General features: G+C 43.8%; 1 protein-coding gene across 7 annotated transcripts in view; it reads left to right on the top strand.

Annotated features, from left to right (window-relative positions):
* CNGB1 (cyclic nucleotide gated channel subunit beta 1) overlaps positions 1 to 20994 on the top strand; it is a 1007057-nt gene that overhangs the window by 79340 nt on the left and 906723 nt on the right. The gene's annotated exons all lie outside the window — the stretch shown is intronic.

Raw genomic sequence — 20994 nt, 5'->3', positions numbered from 1 at the left:
TACCTCTGAGGAATCTGGAGCTAGCGCACAGTGTGCAGGGAGAAGACATTTCACAGTAAGCAGGAGCTAGCTCTGAGGAATCTGGAGCTAGTGGACTGTGTGCAGGGAGAAGAATTTCACAGAAAGCAGGAGCTACCGCTGAGGAATCAGGAGCTAGTGCACAGTGTGCAGGAAGAAGACATTTCAGAGTAAGCAGGAATTACTGCTGAGGAATTTGGAGCTAGCACACTGTGTGCAGGGAGAAGACATTTCACAGTAAGCAGGAGTTACCGCTGAGTAATCTGGAGCTAGTGCATGGTGTGCGGGAAGAAGACATTTCACAGTAAGCAGGAGCTACCTCTGAGGAATCAGGATGTAGCACACACTGTGCAGGGAGAATACATTTCACCGTAAGCAGGAGATACCGCTGAGGAATCAGGAGCTAGCGCACAGTGTGCAGGAAGAAGACATTTCACAGTAGGCAGGAGCTACCTCTGAGGAATCAGGAGCTAGCACACAGTTTGCTTCTTACTTCCACATGAGTTGCACGCTATATTTCCGTTACATTTACATTTCCAGAACATACTTTAAATGTCTTCTAGATATGACCTAATGCTTCTTTATACAATTTCCCAAACACATAAAGTTAATGTCATGTGCGTATGTTTGTAAAGCACCAGTTGGTTTTGGGAGTCAAAAGGTAGCTTGTGGTAGCCATTGGTGTGAAGCTTGCTCTTCTAGGTTCCATATGTGGGATATATTGACCCACTTTGCTGTGCTATGCGGCATTACCCTGCCAGTAATGGTGAAAGAAACTGCAACAATAGCGGCAAAACCCTTGTGTGCACCAAAAACCTACAAAAAATGCATTCTCAAGCCCACAAAAAGATGGATGTCCAAACAGCCACCCATGGTGCATGTGTGGTGGAATAGAGCACACACTGCAGAAAATGTGCCAGGGGGCTCCATGACCAGCAGACAGAGTGCAGAGAGAGAAGCAGCACTTTGCAAGTGAAACCCCAAAATGTGCCTATAAATGACATTTGCTTTGTTGCTAAAAACTCCAAAATGCCTACAACCCAACACTTCTCAACATTCAAAACCTTGCCTGGCGCTAAAATTCATGTAATCTAATGAAACATTGCGAACATACAAAGTCCTAATTTGAATAGCAAAACATTCATCAGACAAACTGGATTGTCTGTAAACTGACAGCCTCTGTCAAAATCTGGGTGCAGTACCCTGGGCTACCTGAATGACAGCTGTCAGATAAGTTACTGATGAAACTTTAAAGGGATCCAAAACTAAAAAGTCTGCGGGATTAGCAAACATAAAAAAGGATTGTTGCCAAAAAGGAATACAGATCTTAGTTGTGTTTTTATCCCACAGAGTTAAGGCTAAGGAAGTAACAAATTTGGTTTTTGCTGGATTTAAGAAGCCAATTAGCCTGGCTGAGCTGCAAGAAATGGAAAAGCAGGTTCTCCCAGGGAGAGGGATATCCTCTAAGCTGAAACTCACTGGGAGATGTTAATTGCTGGTTAGCCCAGACTTTTGTCTATAGAAAGAGAAGGAACAATGACAGAGCTTCAGCCCAGGAAACTGGAGCTGTGAAGGTGGTCGCAAATGGCTCCTAGTAGGAACAAACAAGGAGGGGGATTCCCCTGAACTGCAGCTAGACAATAAGGGGCAGGCCATCTTTTGCTAAACATGAGCAAAGAACAATTCTTAAAAGACTCATAACTTGTCATCCAAAAGGGTGAAAAATATACCAAGGACAGAGTTGTAAAGCTAATTTTTGGCTGCACATTTTAAGAGGCGGCAAAATCGTGTAAAATGTTCTGGACAGGAATGGCAATATATGTGGTTTTATGCAAAATGTATTAATGTTAGAATTGTGAACATTTACACACACATCCCTATGTTAAACACACACATTTATGGAAAGTTGCATAAAATTTGGAAATTGTGTTCATAGCAAAAAGGACAAAATTCGGTAGAAAGTTGAAACAAGATCCCACAGCTACAGGATTTTGAGCAATAGATGCTACATAAAATATGGCATCTTTGTGTGTGATTTGTATAAAGGTGACCAATGTAGAAATGTGTAGTTAGTATAAATCCGATTTTGAGACCAGTAGCTAAAGGGAGGTCTCAGAGGACTTTACAGCAAACCATAAAATGTGACATCATCCGGTCTTGATCCAATCACTTAAATGCAAGGCGGAGATGAAGTTTTGATCCAATCCCAACTCACAAGGGCCACCTTAGCTAAGGCGGTCCATACACCCACTTTGTGATGTCATTTTAAAGCATAAATAGGGACAGCTGACAACACATAGGGACTCACTGATCCAGCCATTTTCCTGATTCCGGCAAAGCACTCTGATCCAGCATTCTACATCCAGCTTTAACATCCTCCCAGATCCAGATGCCAAAACTCTTGCCAGCAATAGAGAACTATTGATTTCAGCAAGGCCCAAATTCCCCAATTTATTCTCTCCACCTAGTGAAGCGCTGTGTGGTGTGAGAAGGCCTTTTGAACCAGTATCCTGAAATTCTCTGGCTTGCCACCACTAGGCTTACCTGAGGAACTCGCTATCCAGCTGATCGAAAGACCCACAGACTAGAAGGACAGATCCTGTGCAAAACCGGTGACCGGCCTCGCTGATCCAAACCTGTGCCTGAGGTACTGTTCTTCCTAGACCAGAATGCAAATTAACAAGGGGGGTCCTGGGAGTCCCTCTGCCAGACATTAGTCCTGGTTACGAGAGACTTACCCAGAGTCTTTAGCTCACTATCTTTCACAGAGAAGAAATATCCCAAACATATCAGTCTTTGTCCTGCCCTGGGGCAGTCCAGCACCGAAATGCAAGGCAATTCTCCTCTGAACAAGAGTACCAACAGAAACCCCAGATATTCCTTCTCTGTGAAAGATAGTGAGCTAAAGACTCTGGGTAAGTCTCTCGTACCCAGGACTAATGTCTGGCAGAGAGACTCCCAGGACCCCCCTTGTCAATTAGCATATTTAAGTAACTTTGGGTCTCACCCTAAGTTACTAGGGGAATCCAGACGTGGACCCCTTGCTCACTATTCTTAGAGAGGCACAGCTCCTCCCTACTGATGAGGTCCAACCAGACCGAAACACGTGTCTGGGGATGCTGTTGGTACTCTTGTTCAGAGAAGAATTGCCTAGCATTTCGGTGCTGGACTGCCCCAGGGCAGGACAAAGACTGATATGTTTGGGATATTCCTTCTCTGTGAAAGATAGTGAGCTAAAGACTCTGGGTAAGTCTCTCGTACCCAGGACTAATGTCTGGCAGAGAGACTCCCAGGACCCCCCTTGTCAATTAGCATATTTAAGTAACTTTGGGTCTCACCCTAAGTTACTAGGGGAATCCAGACGTGGACCCCTTGCTCACTATTCTTAGAGAGGCACAGCTCCTCCCTACTGATGAGGTCCAACCAGACCGAAACACGTGTCTGGGGATGCTGTTGGTACTCTTGTTCAGAGAAGAATTGCCTAGCATTTCGGTGCTGGACTGCCCCAGGGCAGGACAAAGACTGATATGTTTGGGATATTCCTTCTCTGTGAAAGATAGTGAGCTAAAGACTCTGGGTAAGTCTCTCGTACCCAGGACTAATGTCTGGCAGAGAGACTCCCAGGACCCCCCTTGTCAATTAGCATATTTAAGTAACTTTGGGTCTCACCCTAAGTTACTAGGGGAATCCAGACGTGGACCCCTTGCTCACTATTCTTAGAGAGGCACAGCTCCTCCCTACTGATGAGGTCCAACCAGACCGAAACACGTGTCTGGGGATGCTGTTGGTACTCTTGTTCAGAGAAGAATTGCCTAGCATTTCGGTGCTGGACTGCCCCAGGGCAGGACAAAGACTGATATGTTTGGGATATTCCTTCTCTGTGAAAGATAGTGAGCTAAAGACTCTGGGTAAGTCTCTCGTACCCAGGACTAATGTCTGGCAGAGAGACTCCCAGGACCCCCCTTGTCAATTAGCATATTTAAGTAACTTTGGGTCTCACCCTAAGTTACTAGGGGAATCCAGACGTGGACCCCTTGCTCACTATTCTTAGAGAGGCACAGCTCCTCCCTACTGATGAGGTCCAACCAGACCGAAACACGTGTCTGGGGATGCTGTTGGTACTCTTGTTCAGAGAAGAATTGCCTAGCATTTCGGTGCTGGACTGCCCCAGGGCAGGACAAAGACTGATATGTTTGGGATATTCCTTCTCTGTGAAAGATAGTGAGCTAAAGACTCTGGGTAAGTCTCTCGTACCCAGGACTAATGTCTGGCAGAGAGACTCCCAGGACCCCCCTTGTCAATTAGCATATTTAAGTAACTTTGGGTCTCACCCTAAGTTACTAGGGGAATCCAGACGTGGACCCCTTGCTCACTATTCTTAGAGAGGCACAGCTCCTCCCTACTGATGAGGTCCAACCAGACCGAAACACGTGTCTGGGGATGCTGTTGGTACTCTTGTTCAGAGAAGAATTGCCTAGCATTTCGGTGCTGGACTGCCCCAGGGCAGGACAAAGACTGATATGTTTGGGATATTCCTTCTCTGTGAAAGATAGTGAGCTAAAGACTCTGGGTAAGTCTCTCGTACCCAGGACTAATGTCTGGCAGAGAGACTCCCAGGACCCCCCTTGTCAATCTTCCTAGACCAGATCCATTATTTGACCAGAGCTGACGGTCCAATATAATAACTTATTTTGTAAGTATTAATAGGAAGAAAAGCGACCCTAATATCTCTGCATAGTCTTATCCCAATCCCAATTCATCCTATCTGGTAATTCAGAATCATAGTATTGTCGGCACCCTTCTTGCGCTGATTTTTCTCATTTGTTTTATAAAATCATAAGTCATTAGTGATTTTGAGTGAGAAAATCCCAGAACGGAAACTAGAGTATCACACATGAAGGGTTACACTGGCCACATAACTGGAAATTCACGTGTGACATTCTCTTTTTCATAGACATAATCTAGTGTTAGCAAACACATCTTTTCATTTTCAAACTGCATTTCTGTTTTCCATCCTCGCGCCTATTTTACCAAGATGACCTTTACTAAAACCTCGATAACTCCCTCAGTTTTCATGATAGAAACGTAATTTCAACTCCTACTTGTATTGCACAAGGAAAAGTTTGCAGCGAATTACAATTCTGAAAGGTTTTTACATGTGTAAGATAGTTTTTACATGTTTCCGACTTGGACTTTAAGATTTCCAATGTTTTCTGCTGACCAAATCATTGCTTGTGTTTGGGTGCAACTGCTCAAAGCGGCTCCCATAAGAATTTATAACAATTTAAGTATTTTTGACCACATTTGGTGATTTTGCCCAGTCAATTGTAAAGATAATTTCAAAGCCAAACTGACAGCTGAAAAGTAAATTCCGTTTTTCTCTTGTGTTTGAAGGGGGAAGGTGGGACTGATATTCTGTTTGATGTGTGCTATTCCTGAACACCTGCTCTCTCCTCCCATCTCTTTACATTGCCTATTGGGGGTTGAGGGGTGTTGCAGGGGGAACCTCTAACCATAGTGCAATCTATGACGAACCAACACAAAAGTATTTTTTTCTCTGCTGCAGTTGTCTTTTTGCTCATCACTTATTCCTAGGGTATTAAAGATATTATTCTGTGTTCTGTCACCCCATTGGTGATTGTTGTTTACCTATTAAAATATATTGTGATTACATTTTAAATACATAAATACATATTTACCTTTGCAAACTAGCCTGATTCCTGGTTCAGTATGACCGAGGGGGTTCCAGGAGAAGGGTGTGATATGCGTGGTATATCGTTCAGAATATTGAACTTATAGATAAAAATAAATAAGGGTGCAATTGTGCACTGCATGCCGGGCTTGACTTGGGTGTGTGCCGGATTGAAATCACTTACACATACAGCTGCTAAATAGCTCCTACCTCCCAGCACTTTTGAACCCTGCCTTACAACCAGATGCTAAAAGTCAAAAGAAATTGCCCATTTACAGAAACGTTTGTAACTGAAAGACAAAAAAAGTGGAATGGTTTCCAATGAAGAGGCTATCGGCACTAAGGGGGTCATTTTATATGCGGTGGTACATAAAAAGGAGGCATAACAGTGAGGCAAATACCGCTTTTACATCTCCATTTTACACTGTGCCCCATTTCCTTGGGAGGGGCCCAAAGCTGAGTTTGCAGGTCTGCTTTTTTTTCCTCCTATGTCTTGGAATAGCAACAGGTTTTACGCCTGCTTGAGATTGTCATGTAGACGTAAAACCAATGGATTCTTATGGAATCTGCACAACATTTGCACCTGCAGAATAGTAGGCAGATTCCATAAGAATCCATTAATAAATGCTGCCTTCAAGGCCTTCTTCAAGGCAGTGTTTATTTTATTCTAAAACGGAGCATTCAACTGAAGAGCATAGTCAATTTCACCTTGTTTTGCACTTGGTTGTCACTCCACATTGCAAAGGATTAAACTTGCATGCAGGGGCACCCAGCAGCATGTAATTGTTAACGTTGGCAGTCCCCACATGCAATTTGCATTTTATTTAAAAGGAGCCCCTAAGTATTAAAGAAAGCTTTATATGAGGCAGATTCTGTGGATTATAAGAGATTCCTGCTGATAAAAAGAAGACACCATATAATGCTATATGTTTCTTTAACGGGTTTCAATGGTCAACATCATAAGGTCTCCTGAGCATTACTCAAAAGCTGGCGCATTCTTAGAGCAGAAAGTGATCCATACTTTTATTTATTTATTTATTTATAACGCGCCGACAGCCCGCAAACATCAGGGCGCAACACAGACACAAACAGATAGCACGGGACAAATACATAGAAGACTGGACCTGTTTTTTAAGGATTTTTTAAAGCTCTGAAAATTCTGGTCTTGCATCATGGGAAGAGGGAGAGTCTGACCAGGAATCTACTTAGACCCTTCTCCCTTTTGAACCTGGGATAGATAATCAGCTCTTTGCTAGACGAACGCAGTGTGTAGCCGGGCGATACTGTGGAATCAACATTTTCAGGTAGGTTGGAGCGTCTCCGTGTAGACATTTATGGATGATTTTGACAACCTTAAAATGAATACGCTCTTGAATGGGCAGCCAGTGCAACTCCCGTCTATAGGGGGCAATATGCACGTGCCTAGGGAGATTGTTGACAATGCGCACAGCGCTGTTCTTTATTAGTTGGCATCTCCTCAGGTTCTTAACAGAGGCTCCTATCAACAGGGCTTTGCAATAGTCCAGTCTTCCCAGGACAGTAGCTCGGTCGACGGTAGCAGTGTTATGAGAAATGCCCAAAATAACATTTACCATAGCAAAAAAATAAATACAGTTCAGATATATGAATGAGGTGGATGCCATGGTTGCTGCAACTTACGAACTAGTTGAGGGCTTGCCCATATTTAAGCCCCCACACCCCTTTCTTAGCTGGTCATTTGTGGGCACTTCGGCGCATTCCATCAAACTGTTTCAGGGCGCTCCCAGAAAGGGTGCCCACTCTTCTACCCTGGCATGCCTTCCAGAGCAGTGAGCTTGAAGTGACATGTGTGTCCCTGACGGTGCACTCTTGTGGGATGTGCATGGGCATTCCTCCCGAACTGGTCTTCTAGAATTTGCTGGTCGCTGGCCTGACACACCATAACATAGGGCTGGAGCACCACGGTAGCTTCTAGTCTTCATGGCACCAAAACAATGGGCTTTGGTTCTTCGAGGCAGCTGGTTTGTGGTGCAGTGCGGCTCGGGACGGGGCGTGTTGTAACTCTTGTCAGGGAGACAGTGTGGAGCAGCACCGAGTGATATGGGAGTTGCGAGCAGTGAAGGCAGCAGGCACAGTCAATGCACCTGAGAAAAGGTGAGGGTGTCAGAAGACAAGAAATGCGGGGGCACTGCTGGGTGCGCCAGCCACAGGCACCTGGCATGCTTAAGCAGGTGCTGAATTGGTGCCAAGCAGGTTCTAAAAAGCTTTCCCTGAGCTGACCCTATGTAAATTAATCAAAGATCCATCTCCACCCTCCACCCTGCTCCAGCACAGCGCACGAAGACCCCACTGGGGCTCCTTTGAGCCCCAGCTGTTTCCAATGTACCCACCTTTTAGAAGGAGTAGGTAAAGAAAAGCATAGAGGGTGACGGGAGGGGAGAGGATAGCAGGCTGGGAGTGGATGGTGCTCCCTCACTGGACCCCATTTGTCTCTGCCTCTCTCTCTTCTCTTTTAGCCTTCTCTGTAAACATGTACCCATCATCTATTCACTTGCCTACCCTCCTACATACTTCCCGTGTACACCCAGCTAAACCCCACATTACCATCAAGCTGTCTGGCCCGGTTTAGGGAACAAAAGGCAGTTGTAGAGCACACTAGGGAGCCAGTAGGCAATTCCGTGTGCTAATGGGAGATGGCGGGTATGCTTTTTTGCCCTTGCTGTTGGTTGGAGTACCTATAAGTGCAGTTCGCATAGCAGATGAACATGGTCCATTGATTCTGAGTAGTGTTATTTATTTGTGTACAAGTCAGACACTGACCAAACTGAGGCTCCTTCAATATGGAGCCTGGAGGCCGGGAGTGAGCTTATCTGAGGAGCATTGTTACAGTGTCAACAGGATAGGTGTACCCCTACATTCGCTGCAAAAGAAAACAATACGTTTGGTGGAAAGAATCTGTTATTTGGATCTGTCCTGATTCTATATTTTCCGGTCTCCTTAGTTGGAGATCCTTGAGTAGGGATCTTAGAATAACCACTCACAATGCCAGTGAAAGGTCAAATGCATGTGTCGAAATGACATGAAAAGAGGAAATGAAAAAGTAAGAGGCAGCAGTAGGCAATGATGCTGCATTTCTCAATACAAACAAACATATATTTATTTTACTCTCTGAACATGAAATCTATCCGCTGTTTCTGAGTATGGCAACATAACCAAAAAAACAAAGTAGAACAACATATATATAAAATATATACGGAAAGTCAATTGCAATTAATGAGTCATACATGTGTTAACATTCAATCAACAATAAAACATAATGAATACTAAATTGAGGAATTTGAAAACAATTTGAAAATTGTGATATAAGCAAAAGAAGACTATTTTCTTCTTCTGAGGTTCTTGTAGCCCAGGGGCAGGCTAATAAACCATAAATAAATTACACGCTGGGACAAGAAAGGTATCAGAATTACCCCTGAAATACAAGTCATTTTTAGAAAAGAATGGAAAAATATTCCAGGGTCAAAAATATATCTTTGCTAGGGCACAGATGTTGGGGTGCTGTCGTCTGAACATCATTCTTTGATTGCAGAAGTGCACTTTACGTTGCCTTGCTCCCCTCATTGAACAAGCCTACAAAAGACTATTTTCCTTTCACCACTGATAGTGAACTTGGACCGCATTTTGGTCTTTAGGAACCTGATAAGACATTAACGATTTTACTACCTTGTCAGACAGAGTCTCCTGTGATACAGGTTGACCAAAATACTGACACCCACTCTTTACTGACCCAGGTGTACCCAGTAACATAATTACAGCCACTTTTCCCGCTACGCCCTATTACAGGTCTGATCCTGGAGTTGAGGATTTACCTCTAGCTAAATGCTGGAGGTAAATACTCCAAATCTCTAGCGAAAATTCAGTGGAATTACCACTGTGGAATTACCGCAATATCACACCATTCGTTTTGATTGGTCTCAATAGTTCTGCCCTGTACTCCTCATGAAACTAACAATGAACGCCTGAATACAATAACCGACTGGTGTAGGCATACAAGGGATTGGTCGTGGGTGGCGAAAAGTGAACTAATTGCAGCAAATTGAAAGGATCAAGTTGGGGAGAGCCCTAAGGTCAGGTAAGAGAGTCAATATGCTGGTGTGTTGTAGAGATATTGACGTGGCTCACAGAATCTGTTACCGTGATTGGCTTAGGGAACCACATGGGTGGGAGGGGTTAGAGCTGTGAGCGAATCCAATTTTGCATGTGAGGTCTGTTTTCCGACTCATTGTTAGGCCTTGGCGTTGTGGATGGACTACATCAGGAGGGATATTTTAGCTCCACTGGAAGGGTTGGGGTGTCGTGCACCATGTGGAAATATATTCCTTAGGCCCCCTGTTGTAACAGATCTTGACTGAATTCAGGTATTATTACATGTCGAGAGGCCCAATGCACAAACCTTCTTGTAGGATCTTGCTTCAGCATCCTCTGAGCAGGGAGATATATAATAGCTATTGCTTCTGATTCATGCTGATATGTATATGCTTCAGGCAACATGGGCTTTTGATCTTTCTGCCAAGCCAGGATTAATGTCCTTTATTACACCGCCAGAATGATCCTTCTATTATCCTGGCCAAAGTTGATATATAGGCGTGCATTGAGTTCTATATTTTGCAATGGATCCAGCTTAACTGTCCCCATGGCTGGAAAGTACATTTTGTGGATGTGGATATTCAGTTGTGACAGGGGCTGTGGAGGAAGACGCGCTGCCTTTGGCAAGCGTAATCTACATACAGTAGTCAACAGGATCCTTTAGTCCTCAAGGCCCTCTCTTGGAGCCAGAGGCATCGCTAGGGTGGGGGCTGAGGGGGCTATAGCCCCGAGTATTTTGGTAGTAGCCCCAGATAGAAGCTCAGGGCCCACAACCAAAAGGTTAGCTAGCCCCGAGTCCTGACAGTCCTGACATTAGCCTAGCCCCCGATCTTTTCCAGACCTAGCAACACCCCTGCTTGGAGCTATCACCCACCTGTCACACTTTTGAGACTATTGTCACTGGTTCTGTTCTTCTCCAGTTTGACTGTGATAAATATGGGTTTCCACTGGTCACTTGTGACTTGGAAGTATTTGCACGGATTTAATCCAATCATAGCCTCCGGTTGCTCATGATACGATAGTGTGACCCTTTGAATTCCCTTTAAAATATTCTGCCCCCTTCCACTGATGCCTTTGTGGTCCGCAGTTCTAGGAAAGCAGTGAAATTAGTCCTGTTGGCCATTCTCACTGGCATTGATGGCATCTGATGGCCTTCGGTGATTGGAGTTGGCCATCCATCTGCAGACAACAATACACGTACAGCCTTTTTAAACAGATGTTTCTTGAGAAGACCCTGGAATTAACAGTGGGATTCTTTAGGAGGTGATGACTCAACAGCAGGACCCCTTTTCTCTTTTGGGGGCTATCAGAACCTTGCATGCCAGATTTGCAACTATAGATATAGGCGAGCTGACCAAATGGCTCCCAGTTAAAAGAGGAGAGAGGTAGGGAAAAGACATAGCCCCCTGCTTGTTTACTCTCTGTAAATGCTTTTGGCATGTACTCCTTGTCGCTGCTGCATATTTTGATGGCCTTGACAGAGTTCTGTTTGGAAAGGAAGTTGTTTAAAAGTTGCATATACATGTCTCCAAGACCAAGGATTTGGCTGTGTCACTTTGCTAGCAGGTGCCTTTATGTGATGAGTTGCGAATAAGGAGGGTGCAACTCTATGTTCATCTGGGGATTTGATGGTTATCTTTGTCTTTGTGGATGGCCTAAGAGGTTCAGGCTGACAGTGCATTATCTCAGAGTGCCAGAGGAGTGTTGGCAATGCAGGAAAGGCAGAGAGGGCCCAGTGTCAATTAACTCATTTCAGTGTATAACGCAAGGCGAGAATACCAGTGCCCTTGGAGCTGGGATTTGGGGCACAGGCATCCCCACCACACTTGAAAAAGCTGACAGGGGTCTTGTGGGGATCCCATTGAAGGAATTTAGGGATTAGGTGTAAGAGTAATCTTGGAAGAAAAACAGCCTCAGCCCTTGTGGTATACCCCACTTTGGCCGAATGGCAACTTTACTGACTGCATTTTCACCAAATTTGTTACCACTTTTTATAAACACAGATGGTATGTTTGGGTAAGGTAGATGGAAGGAAGGGGTGGGGGAGGGTCCAAAGGGGGGTTGCGGAGGGGCTTGCCCTGCTTTTTTTTGTAAAAAAGTGGTAAAAACAGCAAATATTAATCCGGTGAAGTTGCCAATCGGCAAAGAAAATTTGCAAACCATCATAGAACCGGCCCTTGCAGTCTTGTATACACCTCCGTGTCCCACCTTTTGTGGAATATACCTCCAGGCTCTCTCTCAGATGTTATTGGTTCAAACCAATCATGTAGAGATGCTTGGTGGGTGTTTGTAAAACATGGATTGGTGAACCTGTGCCTCAGTGAATTTTGGCTGCACCCCTACACCTTTCCAAATCCTCTGCTAATGTGCAAGTGGGGCATTGAGCATGGAAAACCTACTGATGGCCCAAATACGATAGCTCTCTTCTATATCGCATGATATATTTTGATAGCAGTCTTCTTCTCTATGCATGGCTCAACTCCCACTTTGTAGTTCGAGGCTAAGTCTGGTAAGTGCAAGAAGATTCTTGGCAGATGTTGTTGCGGGCGTGTGGAATAGGCATACAGCACTTTCATTGGCGGATTCTCCCCCCTCCTTCTACCCAGACCAGTCCTCCATACAACCCCACGTGGCCCCACCCACCACACTTTGTCTTCTTCTTCTCCTGCCCCATCATCCAGAACACTCCATGTAACTGTACCCACTTCCCAGGCCTCTCATGACCCCTCTCTTCTCCGATCCTCCCAAGCGAACCACTTACCTGCTCCAGCACCCTTCTTTCCCGTCTTCCGGACCTGCTCACCTCTCCTGCTTCCTCCCCTTCTGCTGGTGGACTTCTCTCGCCAGCGTCTCCTATGCAGTCTCTTTTCTGGCCGGTCCAGCAAGCGTGCCCGACAGACCCTAATCAGTCTAGTCAACCACCATAACCCATGAAGATCCCTCAGGGTAGCAACAGTAAGAATACCCCCAACCTATACCCGCCAAGTCAGCAAAAAACGACGCCAAGATGCTGTCAACTCAGGGTCCTCAACTCTGGATAGACCTATCTCAGGACTTGAGACAACCATTTCAAATTCAAGAAAGCCCCCAAAAAACGTACTTGAAAAACAGCATTTCCTTATATGGAGAATACAAGTACTACATCCTAAAGATAAAGAGTTTTGAAATTGTATATCTGGGGTACGAGCAGCTTGGGTAACCAGCAGGGTGTCTCGCTTCATATGGACCATGGCTGATAGAGCTGCTGTTCTGATGTGTGTTGGGGGTTTCTTCTCCTTTCGTAAAGAAGGTGTCGGTGGATTTTCACACGCTGCTTACAACATATTACCATTCTTTGTTTTCTTGTTTTTCTTTGGAACATATTTAGGTTTTGGCTCAACCGCAACCCAAAACTAATGCTATGAGTTTGAAGAGGGAAGGGCCAGCTTAAGGAATTTTGGGGCCCAAGAAATGTAGTGATGAAGAATCTCTGGTCGTGTGATCACACCCCATAACTTGATATGCTGCCCTGCAGAAATCAAAATAGGCATGGGTACGCCCTTTCAGTCTCCTCACCTTACTCAGACCTGCTGGAATCAAAATAATAAACACGTGACATTTCAAGGGCAACATTATCAGTCCACGAAAATGGGGTACTTGCTTTCAAGTACCCAATATAGGTGAAGTAGCAATACCCCACACATAGACCCCTACACGAGGTCAGTCTATCTCTTCGGTCTGGAGCAGGCCTAATTATGTAAGGAAGAAAAGAGATGGATAGATATAATTCATAACAACTATCTCATATCTGGTGATAGGCCCTCTCTTCTCCCACTATAAGTCCGGAAAAAATTGACCCCGTAAACCTTAGAAAATTCAAAATCTATTTATTTTGTCAGTATGACACATAATAACTATAAAAAAATAACATAACACAAAGCATCACATATACCTATATCCAGAAATCACATACCAATAACAATTCACCAACACTACACAAATGATCAGACACAATTTTACACAAAATAATGTGTCCCCATTTCAAAATAGTTGTTTTCAAGCCTATGCTACAGGACATTATTTTTAGTTTGGGCTATGAGGTGTCGCTTGCAGCACCTATGCGCTGAAACTATTGCATCAGAGTACAGCTAGCGAGGAATGGCGTAGGAGGAGGGACACAAAGCTTATAGGTGTTGTTTGATTATTTGCCCACCCATTGACTGTCCATGGCCATGCTTAACCCATATGGCCATTCCTACCCAGTTCCTGCCACCTCCCCACCCAAAACACCTCCTCATGGGAACTCTTTGAGCTGGCGTTAATCAAGCCTTGCCATTAAACTTTGCACTCTAAGTGCCTGCCATTTTTTTTTTCAAAGCAGTCTTCGAAGAGTTAATGACTTAATTGGAGTTGCAAACGCGCTACTGGTGTAATCAAAATGTCAACCATGTCTGCTTTCAGCCACTCGATGTATAAGCACTTTGCGTGCCTTTCACTGAAGTCCTGTTAAAAGCTAGCATTGGCAAAGCCAGCAGGTTTGGTTTGCGTATACATTTTAGGCATTTTCCAGCCAATGCTATTAGATGCCCAGGTACTCTGAACATTTTACAGCTGCTACCATCAATGGCCAGTTAATGCCACTACAGCTGTGCTTTTACCATGCCCACACAAAAGCTCACACTATTAGCATTGCCAATGATTGTTTTAAATTTAAATAGAAGCCACGGGGAGGGTATAATCTTAGATGCAGGGCACAGATCGGTAGCCATATATATTTATATTTAAAATTTATAGCCGCAACTAAGGCCCAAACAGGGGACTTTTCATGAAAAAAAGTACACATACCCCAGCATAGACAGAGGACTCATCTTATCACTCTCACAGGATGTAGAAGTGCACAAACCCTGAGGCAGTTTGGAAGCAACTAGAAATGTAGACATGCCATTGCATAGAATAGCTCATGGATATACATCAGAAGCTACCAGAAAGGTGCATGCATGCATGCAGCAGAGACTGTGATTAGAAGAGGGCTATGACTTTCTAAGTGCTATTGCTATTAGTCAGTGAAGAAACACATGACTTCGGGTGGGCAATCTATCAAGCCACTATTATTGTACATGAAGCAACACTATAGCTAGTTTAACCAACAGTGAGACTTCTTTGAAAAGCACACCCTGAGAACTGAATCATTCTTTGGAGATGACAATTTTGAAATTTCTGGAGACTGGCAATGCTGACAGGTTAGGCACTGCAGGATTGAATGAGTTGCCCACGATCTCACAGTTGGTTAAGAGGTGAAGCTGGGATGCGTACCAATCTCCAGTTTCTGCACATGACACACCGTTTCCAAGTTCTTATCACAAAGCAAGGTGCAATTATGTCTGAATGTTTTCTTTTCATGAAATAAAATGATACCCTGTTTTTTAGAACTCACTTGGAAATCACTCAAACCACATAATAGCCTAACCTGATATTTAAAAAGAAAACTGTATATAAACATGTTATGCAAAATGAAAATGATTCCTGCTTCATGTTCTCCGTCATCAAGTCAAGTATACAAGCACACAAATGTTAATTGATGCGAGCTAGAACAATTTCATCTGGGTTTTTCTATTGTATTTTAAAACCTTAAATACATAAAACACACAGAGTTTGTGGACTGTTATATTTAAAGTTCAGAAATGCCCTTGAAATTGTAGAAAAAAGCAAACAATTTCTTGTGCCAAATAAACACACCTGAAAATATTCTTGCTAGAGGCCTGCAACATTTGGTCGCCTCTCTTCTTTCTAGGATCCCTTCACTCAAATGGTCTACATAAAAAGAAATATCAGGCGATGGATTAAACAATGGCACCAGTATGTGAGAAGGCAAAGCTTCTCAAGGAAAGCAGCCAAGTGTTAGTAATGGAGATATGTTGATTTGTGCAGGATCACTGTATTGTCTGTTGGCAAAGTCAGGATATGGTTCCACAGTCTTGAATTTCACTACCTAATCACTCCTCCCGACTAACACGTTATGCTCTTTATTGAGGGTTGCTTCCAGTTTTTACAACCCCAATTTGTCGGAACCCATCTAAACTTGCAACATACTAATGCTATGTTACTTTGTGAAGCTTGCACTATCTGATGCAGGCACATTGTTTTCTAGTAAAGATAGTTGTTATTATGTTATTATCACAAAAGTATGTAAGGCTTGGGAGGATAGTTTAGGGGCAACGTGCTCGCCTTGGAAGCAAAACAACACAGAGCCGCACAGGTTCGATCCCCGGGTCTGCGCTTAGAAACCTCTGGGTATTAAGCACGTTACAAAGAACCTATCATATCATATCCCACACGTTCATCAACCTCAGACAGAGGAAATGCTGAGTCTGTCTTGCTAAGATTCTGTACTCTGATCTGGCACATGAACACAGATCTCTGTAATGAGTGCTTGCCACGCTGAGCTATCTTCTGAAAAATCGTGCACACAAATTTATAGCTGTGCATTTCAACATTTGAGATTACACTTGATCAATGTATGCCCCACAAAAGGGTGAGAATGCAACCAGAGTTGTGCTATAGTGAACGGACAAACTGGGACACATTCTCAAAAATTAGTGCAAATAAAAAAAGCACAGATGATGTGTTTTTTCCATTTGTGCTAATTTTAGAAATGCGCAGGTCACCGTATTCTCAAAGGTGACATGCACATTTCAGGTTGTGGTTGAGCAGCGAATAGATGTGCCTCTTGGCCCCCTTAACACATTAGTGTCCAGAGCGTCATAGACCCCCAGCACCCACAGGGGTGCTTGGAGCATATCTCAGAGTGATAGGCGATTAAAGGCCCTTCACCTTTCACATGCAAAATAAAAATGTATTTGTTATCCTTGTTTGAAGATTAGAAATGCAAGTGAGAGAGCAGCGGTTAACACCACTGCTATCCCTCGTCAAAGACAATGGTTCAGAAATGAACCTAACATGCAATGGGCCTTCTCCTGTGCCTGGTCCAAACAGGGGCAGGGGAAGATCTTTCATTTTTGCACATTTCAAAGCACATCCAATTTGTGGAATCGGGATGCACATTGAAATGTGAAAAAGCCCCCTTATTTGTGCAAATGAGCAAAGGGAGTGAAAAAGAACATGTGAATGTGAGCATGTAAAATGCGCACATTCAGAGGCATGTTGTGCAATTGGGTGCACCAATTTTGGTGCAAGTGGTGAGATGAGTTAAAACATTTCATCACATAGGCCAAAAAAGGTTTGCAAATCTGGCCCACTGCGTGTGCTACAGTGAACACAGAAGGTTTTACAGGATTAATTGATCAAGATCAGCTTTTCAACAATATCCACAAAGCTGGGTTAGAGCTTCCACAACACACCATAAAATAACCAGGCATGCTTTTCAAAAATTGGGCACTGACTTCTTTGAATTAGGCAGTCGTGTGGCCAGATCCCCTTATGCCCTCCCATAAAGATGTCTCTGGGGGACAAGTAGATTCCATCACAGGTTTTTCCACTGTGGGAGAAATCATCGATTTTTTTTCAATTAATGTTATCGCAAATATATGTGGGGGGTTGGGTTAGCGTAGTAAAAAAGGTAGAGGGGGAGGGTGTGGGCGTCTCCTCCACATACATTTGCAGTAAAATGTCCTACATAAAAAAATTGATGAATTCTCCCTCAATGAAAAAATATTGAGGAAATCGCATAAAACCGTCTCTGGAGGAGGGGAGCATGGCTGTCTCAGATGAATGCATGTATGGCATTTCTTTGGCCATCTCTCTACCCTCTCCACACTCATGCTGTGCAGATCTTTATGGCCTGTGTCACAACAGGACAAAACCCAAGTAAGGCGATATGTTACCAGTCACATCCTCCACTCAGTATCTGCATCTTCTGTGATGAAGACTCCTGCCTGGTGTGAGGACGGGCAAGGTAGTTACTCAAGGGCTCGGGTACAACCCACAGCCAGTGGATGTTGGCCACCAAGGTGATATGGGGGGAATCCCAGAGTCACCCCAACTTGGTCCCTGTTACATGGCAAGGGATAATCACACTGCGGCATCACATTCCAGTGTTGAGGGTTTAAACTTCACTTGCATCACTAATCCAGTCTTGAAAGCTAGATCCCCACCCAAAGCCCTTGTTAGACCCTTGTTAGGTGACACTGATGTAACTGCTCCATACCAAAGGAACCTGAAGCTCCCCCTAAGCAGTCCCCGAAGTCCAAATCATAAAAAGAAAGCTTTTCCTTTAAGGGCTTTCCCGCCGTACTCAAAGATGGTGGTGAGTTGGATACCGTTACTGCGTCACTAGATATATCAAGCAACTCTTCTCAGCAGGTTGGTGGGATGCATGGTGAACTCTGTGACTACGCGGATACGGTGTTGCCAGCTAGTGACATCTGAATGCATGAAGAAGAGTTGCAAAGGCATTGTTCCCTGGCAAGAGATTCTCATGCTGGAGATACAAAGTTATGATTTCCCACCTGCTCAGTGAAACAAAGTGATCCACAAGGCTACCAAATGTGTTCCCAGCCAGCGGATCACACGCTGAAACCTCACAGAGCACAGCACAACACAGGCAGCTCGACACTTTGGACCCAAGATAGCCGCAAGTGCATTCAGCGAGAAGAGCCAATCACAGCCTTCATAGAGTAACACGCTTCAGGTGCGGAGCCTCACTAAAAGCCCACCCAGATGAAGGAGGGAATACACAAAAAAGACCCCCCCCCCACCCCGCTCTGGTCAGAACGTGTCGGTTGCAGAGGTTTTGAGTTTGAAAAAGGTTGGAGGCTGGTGAGCCGTACGAAGCAGAGGCTGGAGAGATGGAGGAGAGTGGGGAGATTGCAGCAGTGGAGAGCAGCAAGAAGTAGTTAAAGCTAAAAGGGTCAATGAGCTAGCGGCAACATCAGAGCGTGAGCGTTGAACGGAGGATGGAGGAATTAAGGAGGAGGTGGCAACATCAGAAAGTGAGTGTGGAAGGGAGGTAGTGGTGGGGAAGGGGGAGGTGGTAGAAACAAAAGGCATGAGAGAGCAGGGGGAGTTGGTGAGCGGAATAAGAGGTGAACACATTGGAAGAATGCAGGAGGCAGAGAATTCATCTGGACAGGAAGAGGTAGTGAATGGCAGGATGCAGGAGGAGGTGGTGAGATCCAAGCAGAAGAAGGAGGTGGCAACATCAGAACATGGAAGTGACATCAAGGAGGAAACATCAGGGGGAGAGACAGATGCAGGAGGGGTGGAAGAAACAACAACACCACCAGCAGGAGGAGGAGGAGGAGACAGGAACGGGGGTAGCAATGGTGGTAACAAGGAGAATGGATGGTTGAGATTGGGTGCAAATAGGTAAATGAAGATAAGAACATCGGGGCACAAGAAAAGACCGTGGAGCAAAGGGAGCATACACGCCTAACTAATATTTATCCTGTGTTTGAGCTTTTTATTTTGGTTAGTTCTTATTAGTATTAATGTATAGGGTCTGGAATTTTTAGAGACAAATTGTATTATAATAAGATAATAAGTCTGTATCTCAATGTATAGATGATTTATCAATGATATACAAATGTATATTTTGTTTGATATGCAAAAGGTTTAATGTAAACTGTTGTTACATTAAATTATATAAATAATAATAATAACAATAATAATAATAATAATAAATATACATAATTGAGCCATCTGTAATGTGTCATTGGAGGTGTCAATAGTAATGTGCAATAACTACGTCGTGGTTTTAGACCATCAGGGTGTCATTTGATTTTGCCTCGTTTTTATTGCAATATTAGAATTTGGTGAGAACACTATATCCTTATTTTTCCACATACACGATAGGCCATTATTCATGCCCAGTGAGAGTGTGTCAATGTAACATGTTCCAATATGCACACAGATCTGCAGCAATGCATACCGGGAATATTAACCTTTAATGGCAGCTGTGTCTGCCAGAAGCAATTCAGCAGCCCTGAGAAGGCTTGGGGGGGCCACGTGAAGCGGCCATTTTGTGAGTTCGCATTTTTAAACCCTTCATATGGATTACCCATTTGAGTGCTGCCCTCCCCATGAGCCGGGGGGCGCTGGGAATCCAATGATTACCAATGGATATTAGCACTCAGACAGGTTAAAGAAACAGAAATAGAAACAGAAATAGAAACAGAAATAGAAATAGAAATAGAACTACAGATCCTTAAGGAGGATCACTCACCACCCAGGGCGCACACCCAATACTATGAAACAATAAGCTTGTGTCCCCTGTACTTTTGCCGATTGAGCCTCTAAATGTGTGAATTACTAACCACATACTTAAACGAAAAATGTCTTAAAATAATATATATCATTTTTATTTATTTCCATTGATCCACACTCCTACACACTAAATCAGTGACATCAAACATTGTTGTTCTTTGGAACATTTAATCAATGCATGTGAGTGGCTCAATTACAGAGGTGTTGTTATCAGCAATACATGCAACAGGACTAGGGGATGATGACTTAAGAACGCTGTTGTTGCCTTTAATATAATTGAGCAACACAACTGTATTGATTAGGTCTTCAAAAGACTAACAATTCTTGATGTCACTGATTTAGTGTGTAAGAATGTGTAATGTATATATGTTTTGTATGGGCATCAATGGGAGATGACCGAGGGCTTTTCACGCTGGGAGTTCTCAGAAATTAAGTGAGATTCGAGATCTATTATGATCAAACCATGGAAAGAATTGACACAATTGGAGAGTTGTAGGAAATTGTTGACGGGATGAGGACAACAGAAGATGGTATGATATACTAGTTAGTGTTAAAAAAGTATCAATGGAAATTAATTTAAAATGGTATATATTTTTGGAAAGAAATGTTTCGTTTAAGCATGTAGTTAGTAATTCACAAATTCAGAGGCTCAATGTGAAGGAGTACAGGGGACACAACCTTACTGTTACATAGTACTACCACCAAAGGCCACAGCACCCGTAGATTTGGGATGCCAAAAACTTTGGTTGAAGTGCAAGAGTAAATTCATTCCATAGCTGGCGTTAAAAAGGTTGAAAACTGAACACAGAGGCTGCTACGTGAGGAGCAGGTCAGGTGTGTTTGCCCAACACTAACGATGAGTGATTTTTGCTTGAGGGTTCCCTTCACTACTACCACTGCAATTCCCATACAATTTCTGGTGTCAATATCTGTACCACATGTCATAAATGTTTACCCCC

Source organism: Ambystoma mexicanum, chromosome 1p, assembly GCF_040938575.1.
Source record: "Ambystoma mexicanum isolate Mex_15411 chromosome 1p, UKY_AmexF1_1, whole genome shotgun sequence".
NCBI classification, from domain to species: Eukaryota; Metazoa; Chordata; class Amphibia; order Caudata; family Ambystomatidae; genus Ambystoma; species Ambystoma mexicanum.
The sequence above is the reverse complement of the archived record's forward strand: the minus strand, read 5'-3'. Positions and strand labels throughout refer to the sequence as shown.